The sequence below is a fragment of the Coffea eugenioides genome, chromosome 11, assembly GCF_003713205.1.
Source record: "Coffea eugenioides isolate CCC68of chromosome 11, Ceug_1.0, whole genome shotgun sequence".
Classification (NCBI taxonomy): Eukaryota; Viridiplantae; Streptophyta; class Magnoliopsida; order Gentianales; family Rubiaceae; genus Coffea; species Coffea eugenioides.
This window is the reverse complement of record NC_040045.1, coordinates 9,758,827-9,781,252: the sequence shown is the minus strand read 5'-3', so window position 1 is coordinate 9,781,252 and position 22,426 is coordinate 9,758,827.

Here is a 22,426-nt window from a genome sequence, read left to right as displayed (position 1 = left end):
TATGAAAAAGATGCAATCCTAAATCTAAAATGTCTCTTATGAGGCTTTTTAGTCCCAACCACATGAATTGTGATGGCCAGTAAGGAAAGCCCTCACAGAGGTCATGAATAATGCAAATGAGGACTCAAGTATGAGTGTAAGTGTGCAAATGTAAGAAAAGTGCATGTGTGCCAATTGAGAAAATAAAGGTGTTTGTGTGCAAGTGGATGAAAATATGGTATAATGATAGTAAATACATATGTGTAATGGGGTGCAATTTGTGAGGCATGGCATGTGGATTGAGAAAAAATATAAGTAGTGAGAAAATGTGGATAAAGAAAGTGAAGAAGTGATATGATAAAATGAGAGTGTATGAACCTAGAGGAATGCATCAAGTCGAGTACGGGAATGACTCCTAACTTCACGACTTTAATTTTCCCTTTGATTAGAAGGAAGAACTAGCGTGCTGTGGCTATTTTGTAGCCACACTCACTCGTTTCCCTTATCAAAAGGGGACTCTCAAGCAAATGTACCTTATAACTAGCATGAAGATGCAAAAACCTAAAATGAAGGGGAAAGGATTGGAGGAGCATGCCAAATACTAGAAAACTAAGAAAAATGCATGAAATGTAGTGAGACATGCAAGTATGTACTAGCGAGAGGGGGCCCTATTGGGTTTAGCATTGGACTAGCCCACATCTACACTCTCTCACAAGCATTGGACTTGTAAGAGCTCGAGAGGACAACCATGACTAGCATTGGACTAGCCACGGTTACGTGCATTTGCATCCATCATACACATATATAAGTAAGGGCAAAAAACCTGGGCGGCCATTAAACTTTTCCCAAGATCATGTTTTGGCCATCGAACTATTTTTTGTCAATAATTGGCCACTAAACAACTTAATCAGGCCACCCGTGACCATTTCGTCGATAATAGCTCTTAATTTCTGAAATTAGCATTACACTTGGCAAACCACAGGGGCAATTTTGTCCGTCAATCCACTGACCGTTCACTTACATTAATACATCAACTGAAAAGAAAAAAAAGAGCGGTAGAAACAAGCCAACTAAACAAACTGAAGTTCTCAAAATCGTTGTGGGAAGATCGAAGAGAAGGGTTTTGAAGATCGAAGAGAAGGGAAAATCGTGGTGAATCTATGGAGTGGAAAATCAGGAGAAGAGACATCGACATTGATCCATATGAAATTTACGGTAAGTTATTGTTTGGGGAAAATCATGTGAATGAACTGAAACTATACTTTAAACTAAATGTAATGGGTGTATTACTCAAGTTTGTGTCTGAAATCGAAGGTGCTTATTTGTGGGTTGTGAATATGTAGCAGCATTATGGAGTTTAAATGTTAGGGTTTTCATCCAACTGCCGGTTGTAAAAGTGGAAAATTTTGAAATAAACAAGTGTTTTTTTTAGTCTTTTTTTTTCAAATGAAGTGATTCCTTTTTTTTTCCCATTTCATTGCAGTGCCTAATTCTGAACTATTCAGTATTAGAATGTTTCATGGTGGTAGATTTAGTGGGCGTTAGTATAAAACATACGTTGGTGGTGAAATAGATTATGTTGATGCGTGTGATGCGGAGAGAATGTCTGTCCATGAGATAAATGACATGGTTGAGAAATTAGGATATAATGGTGCAATGCTTTACTATTACTTAGAACCTGGGAGTGATTTGAATAAGGGATTAAGAGAGTTACAAGGAGATGCAGATATAGTGGCAATGTGCAAATGGGCGTACGAGCACAAACTAATAGATGTTTACTGTGACCATAGGCCTTTACATGAAATTCTTGACATCCAGTCACATTCCCCGCTGTTAGGTAGTAAGAAAAAAACAGGGGTTGTAATTGAAGAAATTGATGAACATGGTAGTGTAGTTGTAGATGAACATGGCAGTGGAGTTGTAGAACTTGATAAACAATTGGTGGTTAGAAAAAATCTTTTTGATAGCTCTTTTGTTAGTACAAATATGATTGTCCCTGGACCAGCAATAGGAGGTACAAGTAGAGGTAAAGGTGTAAAAGTAAGTGTTGTCATTGAGGGAGAAACTAGTGGGACTGGTGTAAAGAGTAGGAGTCAAGGAGATAAAACTGATGTGAATGCAAGGGCAGGTGAAGAAGATGATAAAAATGACAGCAGTTCAGAAAGGGAGCATTTCACTGATGATGAAGAGTTTTGCAAAGATGATCAAATGCTTGGGAGTGAGAAACCAACTCCCACAGTTGAAATTCCCTCTCCTGTTATGAGGAGAACTACTGAATCTATACTCCATGAGAGCTAGGATGTAAATGGCTTGGAAAGTGGTACACATGGAGATGGTCAACGCGATGCCCAAGCTGAAAAACAATCACAGGCAACTGATGGATCATCTGGTGGCAGCAAGAGAGCAAAGAAAAAGTATCCTAGAAAAACAACAAGAGGAAAAAGAAAGTGGTCAGCAAGAAGGGAGAAGACATCATCAGCACAGGCTGACCATAACACATCATCACAGGAAGCTGCTGAGGAAATGGAAGAAGCTGATGATGAAGATGTGTTGCATGACAATATGATGGAGGATGACCTGCATAGCATTGATGCTTCTTCTGATGAAGATGATGAAGTGCAGAAGGGAATCAAATATGTTGACTTCAATGCTGAAAAGAACATGAGAAATCCACATTTCCAGGTTGGGATGCGATTTGCATCATCAGCTGAGTTTAAGGCCGCAATGCAGAATTATTCGATTGCTAATGGTAGACCTGTTTGGTATTACACTAATGAGGAACTGAGAGTAAGGGTAAGGTGCAAGGATCCATGTAACTGGGAGTGTTATGCTTCTCAAGAGAAAGCACTTGGGACGAATGATTTGGTGATTAAGACCCTTTATGATGTACATGAAAACTGCAGTCATGCCTGGAAAAATAAAATGATGACTGCTAAATGGGTTGCTGAGAGATATGAGAACAGAATTAGGGCCAATATGAACATTCCAATCCATTCTTTAAGGCAGACAGTGCATGAGGAGTACAAGATACAAATATCGAAAACAATAGCCAGAAATGCTAGAGGTATAGCTGTTGACAGAATCAAAGGTTGTGCAGTCGAGCAGTATAAGCATAAATGGGAATATTGTGAGGAGATTAAGAAGACTCATACTAATTCTACCATGGTAGTCGAGTTCACTCCATTTAGAGATCCAGGTTCGAATCCTAGGTTCATGAGACTGTACTGTTGTTTAAGTGCACTAAAAGAAGGATTCAAAATGTGTAGACCTGTGATTGGACTTGATGGCTGCCATATAAAAGGGCCTTACCCTGGTCAACTGTTATCAGCAGTGGCAGTTGATCCCAACAATGGTTGGTGGCCTATTGCTTGGGCCATAGTGGAGAAGGAAGCTACAATACAGTGGAAATGGTTCTTACAACTTCTCCAAGCGGATCTGGAAATAGATAATCAGTGTCACTACACTTTCATCTCTGATCAACAAAAGGTATGGATCTTATTATCCAACATTTGATGTGAGCCTTGTGGCTGTTTGAACCAATAATTCATTTATTTTTTATGCAGGGATTGGACAGAGCATTATCCGAGGTGCTACCCAACTCTGAGCATAGATACTGTGTGCAGCACATGTATCAAAATTTCAAGAAGAAACATCCTGGAAAGGCACTTAAAGGGATGCTGTGGGCGATAGCTAGGAGCAGTACAATTGAGATGTACAAGAAAGCTGTTGAGGACTTGAAAGAGTATGACAATGAAGCATACAAGTGGGTGGAGAAGGCTCCTCATCCGATGCATTGGTGTAAGGCTTACTTTTCTCCTCACACTAAATGTGACATGATTGTCAATAATCTATGCGAATCTTTCAATTCACATATACTAGAGGCCAGGGATAAACCAATTATATCTTGCTTGGAGAATATTAGAGAACTGATGATGGAAAGAATTCAAAAAAGAAAGGCTGCCATGACTAGATATCCACACTCAACTGGTCCTTTGATTAGAAAAATTATTGAGGACAGAATTGAAGAGTCTTTCCAGTGGTTCCCACAGTTCAATGGGATTGATGGTTATCAGGTAAAGGGCCCAAGGAATTCCCAGTTTGCTGTGAATTTGAGAAAGAAGAGTTGCACTTGTCGAATCTGGGAATTATCTGGTTTACCTTGTACCCATGCCATTGCAGCAATTAAGCAAACTGAGGATGATCCACATGAAATGATTGTGGAATGTTACTACAAGAGCTTATTTTTACAGATTTATAATAATGTCTTGCAACCCATCAGCAGCCAAGTACTGTGGCCTGAGTCCAGCATGCTTCAACTTGATCCTCCAATTCCCACTGTCCAGCCTGGGAGGCCAAAAAAGGCAAGGAGAAGAGATGAGACAGAAGGGAAGAACCATGGAAGAAAACTTAGAAAAAATGTCACTATGCATTGCAGAAAATGTGGTAAAACAGGGCACAATGCTGCAACATGCAAAGAGGTGACTGAGCACCAACAATCTGGCCAGCCAAAGAAGAAAAAACATGTGAGTATACATACAGTTCAATGTATTTCAAATGTCATATAGTATACATACATATAGTCTCTAATCAACTTCCATTTGTACAAGGTTTCAAGAAGAAAACAGCAAGCAAAAGTAGTTCAGTCACAAGGTATAGAGACCCAAGGGCAACAGCAACAGGAAACTCCATCAGCTAGCCAACCAAGCCAACCAATCGCATCTGCAACTCAGCAATCAGATCTAATGTCCCAACACCCAACTCCACCACTTCAACAGCCAATACCAGTAGTTCAGCAACCAGATCCAGCAGCTACAAGTTCTAGATCTGGCAGGAAATTCAACAGAAATGGTAAACGGCCCTTGACTGATGCTGACAAAGGGATGATTAATGCTAACTATGCCTACTTGGGAAAGGAACCACCCTTCAAGGTTGGTAGGTGGAGGGGTAGAAGATGTGCAAATGCTGGTAGATCTAGATCTAGATCTACAAGAGGCAGAGGTGCAGGTGCAAGTTAGATGGAATTGGATACAGTTTTAGATGTGATCTGAGATGTTGATGATGGTGACTGATATGTACATAAGTCTTTTGACTTATAATAGTTTATTTAAGTTCAGTGGGCTGTTAAAATAGATGCATTAAAGTTTAACTGCAGGATCCACTTCATGTTGATAGTGGATGGCTTTTGTTTTGTTATGGTGGATGCCTTTTGTTTTTCATCCACTATCTTTTTGCATATTCAACAGAAAGCTGTGTACTTCTGCAAATTGGAAACTTTTGTAGTTAGTTTTATCCAATGGAAATACTCCTTTTGTCTTAATTTACTGTGTTATAATGCCGCATTCATAAGAAACTACAATTACAGCAATTCATAAGAAACGACAAAAAACTTGCATCCATTCATTCAGTAAAAAGTAACACAATTACAGCAAGGATTCCATTACATAAGAAAACAAACCAATGAAAAATTCACTATAAAATACAACATGGGAATCTTTGGTCTGCTATTGCTACGGACACTACCACCAAAAGCTGTATCCACTCAACCTTGCTACTTCCATTTCTTCACAATCACCAAACAACATTAACTATCCCTTGATGGCCAACATATGGTCACTCTTAATAACAGTCTTCAGATAGCAGCAAAAACAATACAACAATATAAAAGCCCATGTACCGAGAAGAGCTCTTTTGAGATAGTGCTCTCTGGTCTTGTGCTTTTTCACTTCACCCTCCAATTTTGCAACTTTAAGTTCCAATTTTTGAGCTTTATTTTCCCATCTTCTTGCTGAAGTTTCTAATTCCTCCATATTACTTTCCATTCTATTCATTCTTCGCAGCAAACCAGGAATCACTTGAGTTGATCTTTCGCACATTGTTGGATCATACCATTCCCAAAAACCACATCCCTCATCCTGCAATTTACATTTTCCAAGACTAAATCCTCTTGTTATAATATTTCCATTACAAATCTAACATCTTACCTCTCTAAGATCTTACCTCTCCTAAAGTGCAGACCACAAATCTTCTTGCTGGGTTCCAATTTGTCCATGAGGTCTTCACGATTGCTGTTAATCCGCAGGAGCATCTAGGTATGGGTTTAGGAGAGCGTCTCGACATTCTTGGCTTCTTCGATTTCTGACACAGAATTTAGGGCTAGAAATTGAGTCCCTATTTTTTCCTCCACAAGACCAGACACTTCAGTTTGTTTAGTTGGCTTGTTTCTACCGCTCTTTTTTTTCTTTTCAGTTGATGTATTAATGTAAGTGAACGGTCAGTGGATTGACGGACAAAATTGCCCCTGTGGTTTGCCACGTGTAATGCTAATTTCAGAAATTAAGAGCTATTATCGACGAAATGGTCACGGGTGGCCTGATTAAGTTGTTTAGTGGCCAATTATTGACAAAAAATAGTTCGATGGCCAAAACATGATCTTGGGAAAAGTTTAATGGCCGCCCAGGTTTTTTGCCCTATAAGTAATGTACATAATTAAAGCAAGTAGACATGTGAGCACGTAATTCACTTAACACATAAGCATGCATATCTAGAGGCTAAAACCTAAGAAAGCGATTAAACACATAGCACCTAAGCATGCAAAACACATAAGGCGATTAAGAAAGCGAATAAAACCCTAGCTATTACACTTGAGGGGGGGCCTACTACAATCTAAAAGGGGGAAAAGTTTGGAAAAGAAAATGCCAAAGACTAACTATTACAATTTGGGGCTCGAATACCCTCAATTGTCTTGCTTAATTAAAGAAAGCGAAACCAGCAATTAAACTATAAAATTGAAAAGCGAATTAAAGCATGCATATTCACACAAAACATATAGGAGCACGTAGGAAAAATAAAATCAAGGAGATAGAGATTACTCCTTTTTTGCAATGGTAGTCGAGTGAAGCGAAATTACTTTAAACCTCCAAAAACAAAGAAATGTCAAGGCATCTCAAATAATCACATAAGTACGAAATGGAATCATAAAAAACATTTAAATTTCTAGAACTGTCCATATTCACTAGATAAGGGCCCAATTGGAAGGAAAAAGAAAGTTTGAGGGATCAATCTTGATTAGTCGTTCCAATTATTCGAGCCATAGTGAGATAAAGGAATACTTAGGGGGTCAAAGTGCAATTTTTAGAAAACCATTTCATGCATGCAACGGAACTTTCTTTGTTTCTGCTGATTTCTTCTTTATGCAATTTCGCAGCTCATTGACAATCAAAGAAACTCAACCAAGGCTTCAACATCCCAGCTTTAAAGTAAGCAATACAACCCATAACTTCGACATCCCAACTGACAAGAAAACTTAGAGAGAAATCATGCAAATTCAATGCAAACAACTTTCGCAACTTCAAAACCATTCTTATGCAATTTCTCTATCCATTTCAGATGCACTCACGCGAACAGACCAAGAAGAGCTGACTGAGTTGCTAACTAAAACAGAAAATACTGGAGCTTAGCCGAAAAGGAAAAAAAAAAAACAGATAGAACAAGACTATCGAACGCAGCATGCATCCTAACAAAGACTTTCGGCAGGCTGATATCCATTTTCCAGCAACCATTTCTGCTGCAACTTTCCAGGTTCAGTTCTTTACCATGGCTATGTCTAGTTCCATGTAAATTTCCATCCCAACACAACTAACATTCTACCAAACATCAAACTTCGATCAAGCAAAGAAACACAGCATTCAACACTCCAACTTGCAAATTTCAATTCCAGAAACTCCATTCCTTCTCGGCAGCTTTATTGTCAAAACAGCCATGAAAGAATAGAATACCAGACAAAATGTGCATGATCAAATAACACCCAAACAAATCTAATTTCTCCGAAAACCCACCTCTAAAATTTCAGTTCAAACTTCCAAAAAGCAAAACCCAGAGCATCAAAACAAGATAAGCACATCGTATCAAAAACATGTCAAACCTGCTGCAACTTTCTACTGTGGGCTTGCGGTTCATCTCATGCATATATTTTCGTACAAAAACTCTGATAAAACCTTCTTTTCATTAGCCCCAAACCCATATAACCCTCAAGTCATCAGTTTTAACATAACCCAAACACAACGGCTTATCTTTAGCAGATACACTCGAGGAGAATCCGGACAAATGATAACAACAAAGAACAAATTAAAGATCATGCAAGTCTGATGAAAAAAGAAGAAATATACAATCTGCTGGGCTTGCTTGAAGATATGAGGCCAAAGGGATTACCTTTAGTACCTTATGGAGTCCAGTGAACAGAGAAGAATCGAAGAGATTGCGTCTAAACGCCGACTTCAAAGATGCAAACTTTTTGGTGAAGAGATTTCCAGAGCACCGTATGAAGGCAGAAACAAAAGTTTCTTCTTGTTCAGCCGCTGCCCCTTTTCTTTTCTTCCCCTTGCCCCAGCTCTCTTTCCATTGCTCTCTCCTTCGGTTTTCTGGTTCCTTCCTCTCACTCGATCTCTCCCTCAGCCTTTTTTTCACCCAGCCGTCAACAGGTTCCTCCCAACTCTCCATTTTTCCTCAGCTTTTACCTCTCTCAAAACCCTAGCCTTTTTCCCACAGCCGACCTTCCCTCTGTTTTCTCTTCCAGCCGTCAAAAACCTACCCCTTATCTCAGCCCTCAAGACCTTTTTGCTCCTAGCCGTCAACTATCCTCAGACTTCCGCTCTTAGCCCCCCCTTCTTGGCTGCGGCTGTTTTTGCTTTTATATAGCTACCCAGATTCCTAAACCTAACATCTAATGGTGCCGCTGAATTGAACCTCGATGGTGAATTGTAAACCATCGGATGAGCCTTTGTACTATCCTCCTCTTGAGGACCCGAGGAAAAAAAAAGAAAACCACCCCAAAAATGAGTTGAAAAGGGAGGTCAAAAATGGCCTCTGCAATTTTTCTGTGTTGTCCGAAACTTGTAAAATGAAGAAATAGCGCGCGTTCCTTAGTTAGTTTTTTTTTTCTTTTTTTTTCTTTTCACTTGAAACAAGCCCGATTTGATTTTTGTTGTTTTTCTTTTCCCTTTTTCTTTTTATTTCCAGATGAACCAGTTAATTAATAAACACAATGACGAAAAATAACAAATTAAGTAAAATTGAATGAAATAGACAAATACTAAAAAATAAAACAAAATTGTTAATTTTTGTTCGATTGATGATCTTCTTTGTTTTTTTTTTCAGTGGATTAATTAACAAAAATAATTTTCTTAAAAAAAATGAGAATGAGATAAATTAAACAAAGAAATAATAGTAAAATAAATAAATAAATAAACAAAAATCACCTAGAATAAATAAATAAATAAATAAAAAGAAAGGCTAAAAATTTGGTGTCTACACTCAAAGGTCGGATTGCCCCTCCAAAGAGGCGTGGCCGGGAAACTCGGGTTGCGAGGGTTACCCCTCCTCTTAAGCCTTTGCTCAATCTTGATGCCTTGTCAATCAACTCAAGCATATCCAAGTAGTTTTGCAATTCCACTAACTCGGCGATCTCAGGTCTCAAGCCGTTAAGAAATCTCGCCATGGTAGCCTCTCGATCCTCCATAATATCTGCTCGAAGCATGGCGATCTCCATCTCCTTGTAGCAGTCCTCCACACTACGGCTTCCTTGAACTAATATCTAGAGCCTCTGATATAAATCACAGTAATAATGGTTGGGTACCAACCGTTTTCTCATAGTAGTTCATAACTCCTCCCAAGTACTAATTGGCCGTTCTCTATTGCGGTGCCTGCTAGTGCGCTCTTGCTCCCACCAGACAATAGCGTAATCAGTGAATTCGAGGATTGCTAGTTTGACTTTTTGTTCATCCGTGTAGTCCTGGCACTCGAAGACCATCTCGATTTTCGCTGTTCGCATTCCAGGTAAGCCTCAGGACTAGAGTTGCCTTGGAATGAGGGAATTTTGATCTTGACCCCCTTTAATCCGTCATCTGTTCTCCGGTAGTCCTGTTTTGGTCGACGGATGAAGTCATCTTCCTCGCTATTAGAAGCCAACTCCTCGCGAGGCGGAGCGTCTCGATGGCCGGTGTTGGATCGAGCTTGAGAAAGCTACAACTGGTCCATCCTTTGATGTAGGGACTCCATAGATTCCCTAAGCATTTGTTTAAACTCCGCCATCAATGCCATGTTGTTCAATTTGGGTCAAATTTGGAAGGTTCGCTTCCATCTGACATGATGTAGGAAACCTGAAAAAAATCTGTAGCAAAGCAAATATAGATATTGATGTGAGACGGATCTAGACGAACACCAAGTTGGGATGATTTGCGGAACTTTGACCCTTCTAGAATCACGAGCCACGAACTAAGGAGATTCCTTAACCCACGACTAGCCACTTTAGTGAACCAAAAGTATAGATAGAAGAACGCCACAATCAAGGAGACTACTTGATTGATAAGTTCGTTGAACAACTTGAGATTGATTCTCAAGTATTCAAAGGAAATTCTCTTGAAGCAAGAGAGAGTGAATAAACTCACGAATATGTTATAAAATCTGAATTGTCCTCAATGAATGAAAACCTAGGCTATATATAGCCTTACATGACTCAAACCCTAGAATGCCCAATGGATGACTTTGCCCTTCATTAAGGGTAAAATATCTAACAACTAATTGGCTAAATTAAGACTCTAAAATTCGGCCAGAGTGAAGTGGAAATTGACCAAAATTATTAATGCTAACAAACAACTAGTAATGGTAACGAAAACCCTAATTAGCAACCTAGAACTCTGTGGACTAGTCTTCACTTGAATCTTCCATTTGAAGGAAAGTGTATAGAGTAGTTTCTCCATTATGTAACCCTTCAATGGACCTCAAGTCATCACCAACTCGTTCTTGAATCGTGCAAACAAGAGCTTGAAGTGATTCTTGAATTCTCCTAGCACGCGCTCTTGTAATTGGACCACTGGGTATTTGCATGACTTGAGCACTAGAAGTTTGAGCAGCCTTGAGCCCCTCCTCATTAGTCCCCTCCTCTTGAAGGCGATTTGTCCTCAAATCAAACTCATCGTCTGCATGAAAAGGACTCAAGTCAGAGACATTAAAAGTAGCATGTACCCCATACTCACCTGGAAGTTCAAGTTTGTAGGCATTGTCATTTATACGCTCCAGGACTTGGAATGGACCATCTCCCCGGGGAAGTAGTTTACTACGCCTTTTGACTGGGAACCTCTCTTTCCGCATGTGTATCCAGACCCAATCGCCAGGCTCAAACACCATCTTGCGGCGCCCCTTGTTGGCACTTTGGATGTATTGGAGTGTACGCTTCTCGATGTTAGTTCGCACCTTAGTGTGTAACTCACGTACATATGCAGCTTTATTCTTACCATCCAAGTTAACTCTCTCATGAACAGGTAAAGGAGTTAAATCCAAAGGTGTGAGAGGGTTAAAGCCATACACAATTTCAAACGGCGAATACTGTGTAGCAGAATGAACAGTGCGATTATAAGCAAATTCCACATGTGGTAAGCAGTCTTCCCAAGATTTAATGTTCTTTTTAATAATGGCACGCAATAGGGTGGATAAAGTCCTATTAACCACTTCGGTTTGACCATCAGTTTGTGGGTGACTAGAAGTAGAAAATAGCAACTTAGTACCTAGTTTACACCACAAAGTTTTCCAAAAATAGCTAAGGAATTTGGCGTCCCTATCAGAAACAATAGTGCGAGGCATGCCATGTAATCTAACTATCTCACGAAAGAATAAATCTGCAACATGCTTAGCATCATCTGTTTTGAGACAAGGAATAAAATGAGCCATTTTGGAAAAACGGTCAACTACCACATAGATTGAATCATGTCCTTGTCTAGTCCTAGGTAGACCAAGCACAAAATCCATCGACAGATCAACCCATGGTGCATGTGGAATAGGCAAAGGTGTATAGAGACCATAAGGGTGTACCTTTGATTTTGCTTGGTGACAAGTCACACACCTTTCAATGTGCCTTTCCACGTCACTCCTCATGCGGGGCCAAAAGAAATGCTCTTGGAGAATCATCAAGGTCTTGGCAATGCCAAAATGCCCCATTAAACCACCTCCATGAGCTTCCCTTACCAGGAGCGTGCGCATGGAGCTCTTGGGAATGCAAAGCTTGTCTTTGAAGTATAAGAACCCCTGAGAGATGAAATAATGCTCACGAGAGTGTCGTGGCAAAGAGTTAAAAATCTCACCAAAATCTGAGTCAGTTGCATAAAATTCTTTAAGGAATTCAAAACCAAGCAACTTAGCATCTAATGTAGTGATAAGTGAATGCCTTCGCGAGAGTGCATCAGCCACTACATTCGTCTTACCTGCCTTGTATTTGATCACAAAGGTAAAACTGTCAATGAATGTAATCCATCGTGCATGTCGCTTACTCAACTTGTCTTGGGACTTGATATGCTTGAGCGACTCATGGTCGGTGTGCAAGACAAACGCACGAGGGCGTAGGTAATGTTGCCATGTTTGGAGAGCCCGTACCAAGGCCATTAGTTCCTTATCATAGGTTGAGTAGTTGAGAGCAGCTCCATTCAACTTCTCGCTAAAGTAGGCAATCGGGCGACCCTCTTGGAGTAGAACAGCTCCAATACCTATACCAGAAGCATCACACTCTACTTCAAAAGCTTTGTCAAAATTAGGTAAACTAAGAACAGGTGCATGTGTGAGCTTGTGTTTAAGTAATTGGAAAGACTTAGCTTGGTCTTCTCCCCAATGAAATTGCACATTTTTCTTGACAATGGATGTAAGTGGGGCAGCAATTGTGCTAAAATCCTTGACAAAACGCCTATAAAAGCTTGCCAAGCCATGGAAACTTCTCACCTCACTTACATTGGTAGGAGTTGGCCAATCATTAATAGCCTTCACCTTTTCTTGATCAACATGAATTCCCTGCTCACTTACAACATAACCTAGGAAAACCAATTGATTTGTGCAAAAGGTACACTTTTTAAGGTTAGCGTAGAGGCTCGCCTTGCGAAGTGCATCCAGGACCATTTGTAAATGCACAACATGCTCATCTAGACTCCTACTATAGATCAAAATATCATCAAAGTAAAAACCACAAATTTACCAATGAAAGAACGTAAAACATGATTCATTAGTCTCATAAAAGTACTTGGTGCATTGGTTAGCCCAAAAGGCATGACCAACCACTAAAAAAGTCCATGTTTTGTTTTAAATGCAGTTTTCCATTCATCTCCTTCTTTCATGCGAATTTGATGGTAACCACTTTTCAAATCAATCTTAGTAAAAATGATAGCACCATGTAATTCATCAAGCATGTCATCCAAACGAGGTATGGGATGTCGATACTTTACCGTGATGGCATTAATTGCCCTACAATCAGTGCACATTCTCCATCCTCCATCTTTCTTTGGAACAAGTAGAACTGGTACAGCACAAGGGCTTAGACTCTCTTGAATCCAACCCTTACTAAGCAATTCCTCCACTTGTCGTTGTTGCTCCTTGGTTTCCTCAGGATTGGTCCTATATGGTGCCTTGTTGGGAAGGGAAGATCCAGGAATGAAATCAATTTGATGTTCAATTCCCCTTAATGGAGGCAAACCAGTAGGTATATCCTCAGGAAAGACGTCTTGATACTCCTGCAAAAGGTTAGTAATACTACTAGGCAAGGAAGCATCAGGAGCATTAGTGAATAAGGACCCTTTGCAAAATAAAATAAATAAAATCTGGTGAGAGTGCAAGGCCTTTCTCACATCTTTTACCTTGGCAAGCATGCTGGATTTTCTCTCCTGTGTGGGCTCTAAGGCCGAATGAGAGTGATCCAACTTACTTGAAGAAGGGTCGGCCAACACTAATTTCTTAGCTTTGGCGTTGTCCTTCTTGGTGGTAGCATGCAGGTCATACTCTTTTTGTAGACTAACTTGATCCTCATGCACTTGTTGAGGTGTAAGAGGTGCAAGTGTAATCTTTTTACAATTATGCATAAAAGAGTATTTGTTCAAGAAACCATCAAAAGTGACTCTTTTGTCAAATTGCCAAGGACGCCCTAAGAGTATATGTGCAGCTTGCATTGGTACTACATCACACATAACATCATCTTCATACCTACCAATGCGAAAAGTAACCAGAACTTGTTTAAGAACACGTACCTCTCCACTGTTGTTTAACCACTGAAGCTTGTAGGGACGGGGGTGCTCACTAGTTGGCAAGTTTAGTTTCTCCACCATCAATGCACTAGCAACATTAGTGCAACTTCCGGGGTCAATCACCAAGCTGCATACCTTGTTGGTCACATGGCACCTAGTGTAAAAGATGTTGTCACGTTGAAGCTCATCTTTACTAGCTTGAGTAGCTAGTGCCCTTCTTGCTACCAATCCAACTTTGTCTTGAGTTGGAACTTCCTCTATCTCATCTTCCTCTTCAACCAAGGGAGGCATGTCTTTGTAATCCTCCTCTTCATCATCAGTGACAATGTCTCCATTTGGTAGGACAAGCATGGTCCTTGGGTTTGGACATTGGCTTGCAATATGCCCAACTCCTTGACACCTCCAACATTTGGTGTCACGATTCCTAGGTTTTGAAGTTTCAATTGTTGGCTTGGAAACAACCTTGGAGTCGGTTTTGGTAAAAGGTGGCCGTGAGCTTGACCCTTGATCTTGCTTCGGCTTTGGAGGTTCCAAGTATTCGGACCTCTCTCTTCCCTTCTAGGCTGGAATGGTCGAGTAAATGTTTGTGGATGAGGGTTATAATTTCTGGTTGTACCCCTCCTCTTGAGCCTTTGCTCAATCTTGATAGCCTTCTCCACCATATCTTCTATCTCCACATAGTATTGAAGCTCAAGTTGATCGGCTATTTCAACCCTCAGACCACTGAGAAATCTTGCCATTGTAGCTTCTCGATCTTCTTGAATATCAGCTCTCAACATGGAGATTTCCATGTCCTTGTAGTAGTCCTCAACTGAGCGTTGACCTTGTGTCAAGGTTTGAAGTTTTTGGTACAAGTCTCTATGGTAGTGACTTGGTACAAATCGCTTCTTCATCAGTCTCTTGAGCTCAGTCCAAGTGGTTATAGGTGGTTCTCCACACCTTCTCCTGCTTGTACCACTTGTTCCCACCAAACTATGGCATAGTCGGTGAATTCTACTACGGCAAGTCTCAATTTTTTGTGCATCGGTGTAGTCATTACAATCAAATACTAGCTCTACTCGACTTTCCCATTCAAGGTATGTATCCGGATCAGATTTGCCTTGGAATGGAGGAATCTTCATCTTAATCCCCTTGATGGCATCACCGATTGCTCTTGTGTTTCGCTTTGGTCTTCTTTGCTCGTATGCCTCATGTTCCGAATCGGCATTGGAGTCACTAGATTCCCCCAGGGTGGATTTTCCCCTAGATTTCCTAGAAGAAGCCCTAGACGAACTTAGTTGATCAATTTGCTCATGGATTGTTTCCAACCTTTGGTCAAATCTCCTCTGCATTTCCTTCCACATATTATCCATTTTAAGTGATAACTGAGCAATGGTAATTTCATGTTCCTGAGACATGGTGAAACCTGCAAAACTTGACAAATTGTTAGTAGAAAATGCCTCACTTGCTCCCTGAAGTGTTTCACTCCTCTCGTGTTTTCACTCAAGTGTTTATGTCACTCTAATGATCTCACCAATTCACTTCTCAAACCACTTGTTTGTTTCCTTTGAAGAAATCAGAAATTTTCTCAAGGAAGTTCAATCACACTTTAATCAAAATAGCTCCCAATTGTACTAAAGTAACAAGGAACAAAAGTAGAAACGGAATGAAATGAAGAATGAAATGATAAGGAATGAAACGAAGAATGTCCAAATACAATGATGGAGTTTCCCAAGTGTTTCCTTAATTTTCCTAATTGATTTTTCTGGAAAACAAATTAGGTGTTGTACTTTTTGGAAAGTTCCTTAAGGTCGGCTAAATGGAAATAGGATTGGTTCCCAAAAAATTCCAGATTTTGTACCCCTTAACCTTCCTCAAAATCAGCTATACCAAAACAGAATTATTTCCAAAAATTTTCCAGATTTCCTTCTCCTTGTTCCTTTCCTAAAGTCGGCTGGTCAACCAAGTGCAAAACAGAATTTGGTAGTTTCCTATTCCAACCGAAACTAATCTCAGAAAATTCCAGAATTCCCTCTTCTTAAATCCCTCTCATAGTCGGCTAGAACTTCCTGAAAAATTTTCCAGATTTGGTAACTTCCTAACCTCTAAAATTTTCCAGAATTTTGCTTCTAAAAACCTTCCATAAAACTCGGCTATACTCCCCTTCAAAGAACAAGCAATTCGGCCCTCCTCTCTTTGCTCCACACAAGGACAGTTTTGACGCTTGGTGCTAAACAATGGCTTCACAAGATGACACAAGCAACGTCACCCAAGAATACCCCAAGCGGGCTGCTCAAGAAACTCCCAAGAGGTTTACTCCTAAGCCAAGAAAGCTCCGTATGGATGCAAGGACGTACAAGAAACTGTTTATACGTAGGGAGGTGCAAATCTTCAAGAATCAAGATGGTCAAGATCCTCAAAAAACTCAACGGGTGATACAAGTGATCAAGGCTCAAGGTGTGCAAGATTTTCAAGAGGAGGTTGGTCAAAACTTTTGAGTAGTCTTTTCTTGATGTAATTTTCTGGTTTGTTGGAACAAGTGCAACAAGACAGAATTTGGCAAATAAAAGTGCGGCTTCCTTCTTTGTTGTTTGCTACCCGAATGCCTTTTCTTTGTTTTTTTTTTTTTTTTTTTGACTCTAAGAACACACAATTACTCGGCTGTTTTTTGGGTAGAATTCCAGAATTTAATGTCAATCCAATGTTCTCCTTCAATCCTCCAATAATTATCAAGACATGTATCAAAGTTTCAAGACTTCAAGATTAGTTTCAAGAAACTCAAGAAACCCTAGATTATGGTAGTCCCTCTCCAAGATTCCAACCCCAAACAAGTTCAACCACAAAATCAGTTTAGGAAATTAATTAAAACAACTTGGTGGAATAAACTAAAGTTTGGACAGATTTGGCAAGAAACTTGCGCCCAAGGAAACCCTAGTGGGTTGGATTTTTTTTTTTTTGTAATAACAATCGGACTTGACACAAAGGAAGACACGACCAGAATTGCAAAATAAAATTGACTAGAAAGCTTACGAACAAACTCAACGGGATATACTTGATGTCGTCGACTAGCTCTGATACCAACTGATGTGAGACGGATCTAGACGAACACCAAGTTGGGATGATTTGCGGAACTTTGACCCTTCTAGAATCACGAGCCACGAACTAAGGAGATTCCTTAACCCACGACTAGCCACTTTAGTGAACCAAAAGTATAGATAGAAGAACGCCACAATCAAGGAGACTACTTGATTGATAAGTTCGTTGAACAACTTGAGATTGATTCTCAAGTATTCAAAGGAAATTCTCTTGAAGCAAGAGAGAGTGAATAAACTCACGAATATGTTATAAAATCTGAATTGTCCTCAATGAATGAAAACCTAGGCTATATATAGCCTTACATGACTCAAACCCTAGAATGCCCAATGGATGACTTTGCCCTTCATTAAGGGTAAAATATCTAACAACTAATTGGCTAAATTAAGACTCTAAAATTCGGCCAGAGTGAAGTGGAAATTGACCAAAATTATTAATGCTAACAAACAACTAGTAATGGTAACGAAAACCCTAATTAGCAACCTAGAACTCTGTGGACTAGTCTTCACTTGAATCTTCCATTTGAAGGAAAGTGTATAGAGTAGTTTCTCCATTATGTAACCCTTCAATGGACCTCAAGTCATCACCAACTCGTTCTTGAATCGTGCAAACAAGAGCTTGAAGTGATTCTTGAATTCTCCTAGCACGCGCTCTTGTAATTGGACCACTGGGTATTTGCATGACTTGAGCACTAGAAGTTTGAGCAGCCTTGAGCCCCTCCTCATTAGATATGTATGCCTCACTCACTCCCTCGCGTGTTTATACTCAGCCCTCGTGTATGTCACTCAAAGAGCACTCTAATAATCTCACTAATGCTCTCAAAACTCTTTGATAGCTTACCTTGAAGAAATTAGAACTCCTCCCAGGCAAACAATCAACTTCCAATTTTGGATCACGAGAATGTGGCAATCCTCAATGGAATAGGAATGATTGACTCAAATGAGAGAAATGGAAGACTAAAACACGGACAGAAATGAAAAACAAGGACACGACCCAAAAAGAGAAAAATTATGCCCTTTTTTTTTAGACGCAAGCTTCCTTTGCTTGTTAAGAGGTCCAAATGGTGGCTAAGAAAAGGAAGTGGGTGGCGGCTATCAACCTACAATGTAGGCAAGGTGGCTGAAAAGAAAAGGGTAAGGAAACGACTAAGGAAACTCCTAAAATGTAGGAATAAGTAGAGGCTAAAATGTAGGAAAAGTTCTTTAAAAGTAGGGTATGGGTGGCGGCTGGAATGGAGGCTAAAAAGTAGGAGAAATGTTGCTAAAGTGGTAGGAAGGTAACTCCTAAAAAGTAGGAAGAGAGATGCCTACAATGTAGGAATTGTGTCTTGATTGGAAATCAAACACTCTTGGCAACCAAACAAGATTAGGAAACCAATCAAAGAAGGTAATCTAATCAAGAACTTGGAAACCAATTGTGCTTAGGAAACATAAGTAAGACCACGGCTGACTTAGGTTATTAATACACCATGCAAGTCACAACTTAGCCTCACAAGACCGCAAACAAGCTCACAAATTCTGGTCAAAACAATTTTACAATTTTGGCTAGGAGCAAGGCAAGAACAACGAACTATGGACAATCAAGATGGTGCAACTAACCCTTTTCAGGCTTCCCTCCAATGGGTTACCCAAGATGCTCCCAAGAAATTTACTCCAAAACCAAGGAAACCCTTTATCGACGCCAAAGAGTACAAGAAACTTTTCAAGAGACGAGTAAGACCAATTCCCAAGACTCAAGCGGTTCAAGAATTTCAAGAAGTAGTGGACCAAAACTTTTGATTTTGTGTTTGTTTTGCTTTTGATTAGTAGTTCGGACCACTATGTAACCTTTCGAATGGTTGGAAATAAAATTTCTGGAATTTTAGCTTGACCGAAATAATTATTTTGCTTGCTATCTCTTTTCCGTTTTTTTTGAACGACAAAGCAAAACAAAGGACGGCTAGGTTTTCCTCTCTTTTTGGACTTGGTCAGCCACAATTAATTCGTGTATGGCTAAAAGGAAACCCAAATCAAATTCACTTGCTCCCAAACTCACGAATTGCAAGGAGAAAAATTTTTGGACAGCCCACAATGGTCCTCCACCCGCGACAACAAACCCTAAATTCGGACAGTCAAGGGTAAACAAGGTATGGCAGCCGCTCCTTTTTTTTCTTTCTTTTTCTTTCTTTCTTTTTTTTTTTTTGACTCAAACCCTAGATAAACCTAATAACTCATGACTTCACAACAAGGTGCGGCAGCCTTAACAACTCGACAAGCAAGACAATGACGCAACAACAACACAAAATAGAATTTTTTTCCATGAAAACAAGAGAAAACAATTGCGGACTGACTTGGACAGATTGTATACGCTTGGACAGACTTTTTGACTCCAAAAACAGACAAAATAGATTGGAACTTATGTGGAAAAATTGAAGACACAACGGACAGAATTTGACACAAAACAAGGCAAAGAAAATGATACCAAAAGGAAGAGAAAACAGCGACACAAAAGAACACAAAATAAGGGATATACGTGATACCTTCAACTAGCTCTGATGCCAGCTAATACGAATGGCACCAATCTTGTGATGCAACCCGTACAGACAGGAAAGGATCTAGAAGGTAGGACTCACGTTGATGAACACAAATGCAGCGGAATCACCTAAATCCGTTGATCACGTGGTCAACGAACCTCGGTATTGGTAGAAGACGCCACAATCTAGCACGGTTCTAGATTGATAAGTTGAATTGAATACCTAAAAACGATTATAAGATATTCAATGGTGCTTCAATGAAACTTTGAGAGAACTCTCAAAATGTATTTTATTAATCATTAAAAACTGTCTAATACAACCAACAATGCTTCCTTAAATACTAAGCTAGTAATAAAGACTAATGGGCCAAGCTACTTACTACGGTAGCCCACATGGCCTAGACCATTGACCCAAGGACTGAACGACTACTAAGATCCAAACCACAAGTTAGTTGGACCTCTATATTACACTATACTAAAGCTAGTAATGGGCCATGGCCCTTGGTCGAATTTGACACCTCTAAACCTCATGGATGGCTGAAAGTAGGATAATATATCTAGCTTCGTTGAGGCCCTCAATGGCTTTTGACTCTCCACTTGACTCTCGGGCCGCATGAACCAATGTTTATAATGTTTCATTCAACTTCTTTGCACGAGCTCGTGTCATAGGCCTTAATGGCACCTTCACTTGCTCCACTTGGATAGTACTTTTGACCTCCTCATCAATTAGTGCTTGGGCTGCGACTGTGTGCCCAGAGGAATTTTTTACAGCAGTTGGTTGTTGAGTCGGATTCGCTAGTGCTAATACAGATTCTGAGAATCGTTTACCAATGTTCATGGGCGATTAGTTGGGAGATCGAGTAGTGTCGCAGGTTCTCACAGGGGAGTATACAGTTCAAGTATTGCTATCGCGAGGCCAATAAGGTGGCGGATGTGCTGGCCAATGTGGGGTGTGCCTTGGCTGAGTCGGTGTGTATTTATGAATATTTCAGGGACCTACCAGGTGTATCTAGAGGCGAATATCGGTTGGATAAACTATCATACCCGTCTATTCGGCGACGTCGAGTTAAGTAAGTAGGTGTCTTGTAGTTGGCTTGTATCGTTGAGGTCAGGCTTATGTCCCTCTCAAGAACTATTCTGAGGGCAATAAATTCAACACTTACTAAAAAAAAATTAATTCATTTAATTAATGTCCAAGAATCTGTTGTAAGACAGATCTTACTAGAATTGTGCCTAAGCAGATTTTTCAATTTTGTTCTTTCATCCAAATAAAGTTGATAACAATCCCTAGAGATAGTCCACCTAGAAGACATTCTAAATTGAGGACAAGCAACATGCATGACTTCTCTAAATCTAATGCCTTCAACATGTTTAAAAGGCAATTCATCCACAATCACCATATAAGCAATTTTCTTTCTAATTAACTCAGCATCAAATTTCCATGATAGAAGTACAACCCTGGTTTCCCCATCCACTGTTTCATTTTCCCAAGACACCATGTCACTTGATTAGTGTTTTTGTAGTTAGGATTATTAGGACATTGGGTTATATGATTTCTCAAGCTAGTTGTACCATTAGTCCTACCATTAGTAGCTATACATTTCTCACAATATTTACATTCATCGTGTTTGATCTTACCCTCAAAAACTTCTTTGAAATGTGGCCACACTGTAAATCTTTTCTTGTATGGACCTCGTTTCTTTGACCCTCCTCCTCCTAAATCTGTCAAGCTAGGAGCTGGAGTTGGAGCTAGAGAAAAGTGCTATTGATCGAGTCGAGTATTTGATTGTTGAACTCAACTTGTGCTTCTATTGAGTCAGGCTCAATCTCGCTCGACTAAGTGGATGAGCCTTGAAGTGTGCTTGAGATCGACTTGCCAAGTGGGATTTGTGAATTGAGTACAAGCTCGAGCTCGACTTGTTTAGCACATACGAGTCGAGCTCGCATGAGTTCGAAATATCTGTCAAACAGCTTTAATGTCTATTTTGGTGATATTCATACAAATGCCACAATTCAATCATGCAAGTTTTAGGAAACAAACGCTACACCCTATCCAAAAGTCAACAAAACTTGCTAAGTTGCAATTCACAATCACAAATTAATATGTCAGGAATGAATTCACAAGGGACAAGCTAGCCAGCCATAACAGGATTTGATAAAATTCTTTTCAAGTAAACAAATACACAAACTCTAGCCAAATTCCATCCGAGGCAACATCCATAAGACCATAACAGGATTTGATCAAATTCTTTTCAACTTAACAAATACACAAACTCCACCCAAATAACTACATAAAACAATGCTAGATAACTAAAACTTTGACAAAGTCCTGCTTCACTAATCACAAGAAAGGTCCAGCTTTACTTAAGGAAACAAATTCAACAAGGTCCAGCATCATATATTCAAGAAAACAACCTTCAGATGTCAAGAAGATCAATTTCTTCAATTGTAGATGATTTGACAACATTGAGTGGTTCCTACAAACAAAAACAAGAAAGTTACAACTCCTAACAAAGTAAAATGAGGTAACAAAATAAACCAATAGTAGAAGATATATTTTACTTACATGAGACTTGTTTTTTAATCCATGAAGATTGCAAATCCAATCATTGTCACAAAGTAGCATTTGCACCGTTTCAATAGACATAGAAGCATGCTGATGATTGATTATTCTATCACCGGCACTGAAAGTAGATTCAGGGACGATAGTTGTAACTGGAATAGTGAGTACATCACTTGCTATCCTTGACAATATAGTAAACGTCCACCTTCTTCTTTCCATCAACCCAAACATCAAGATTTGCATTTGCATCACA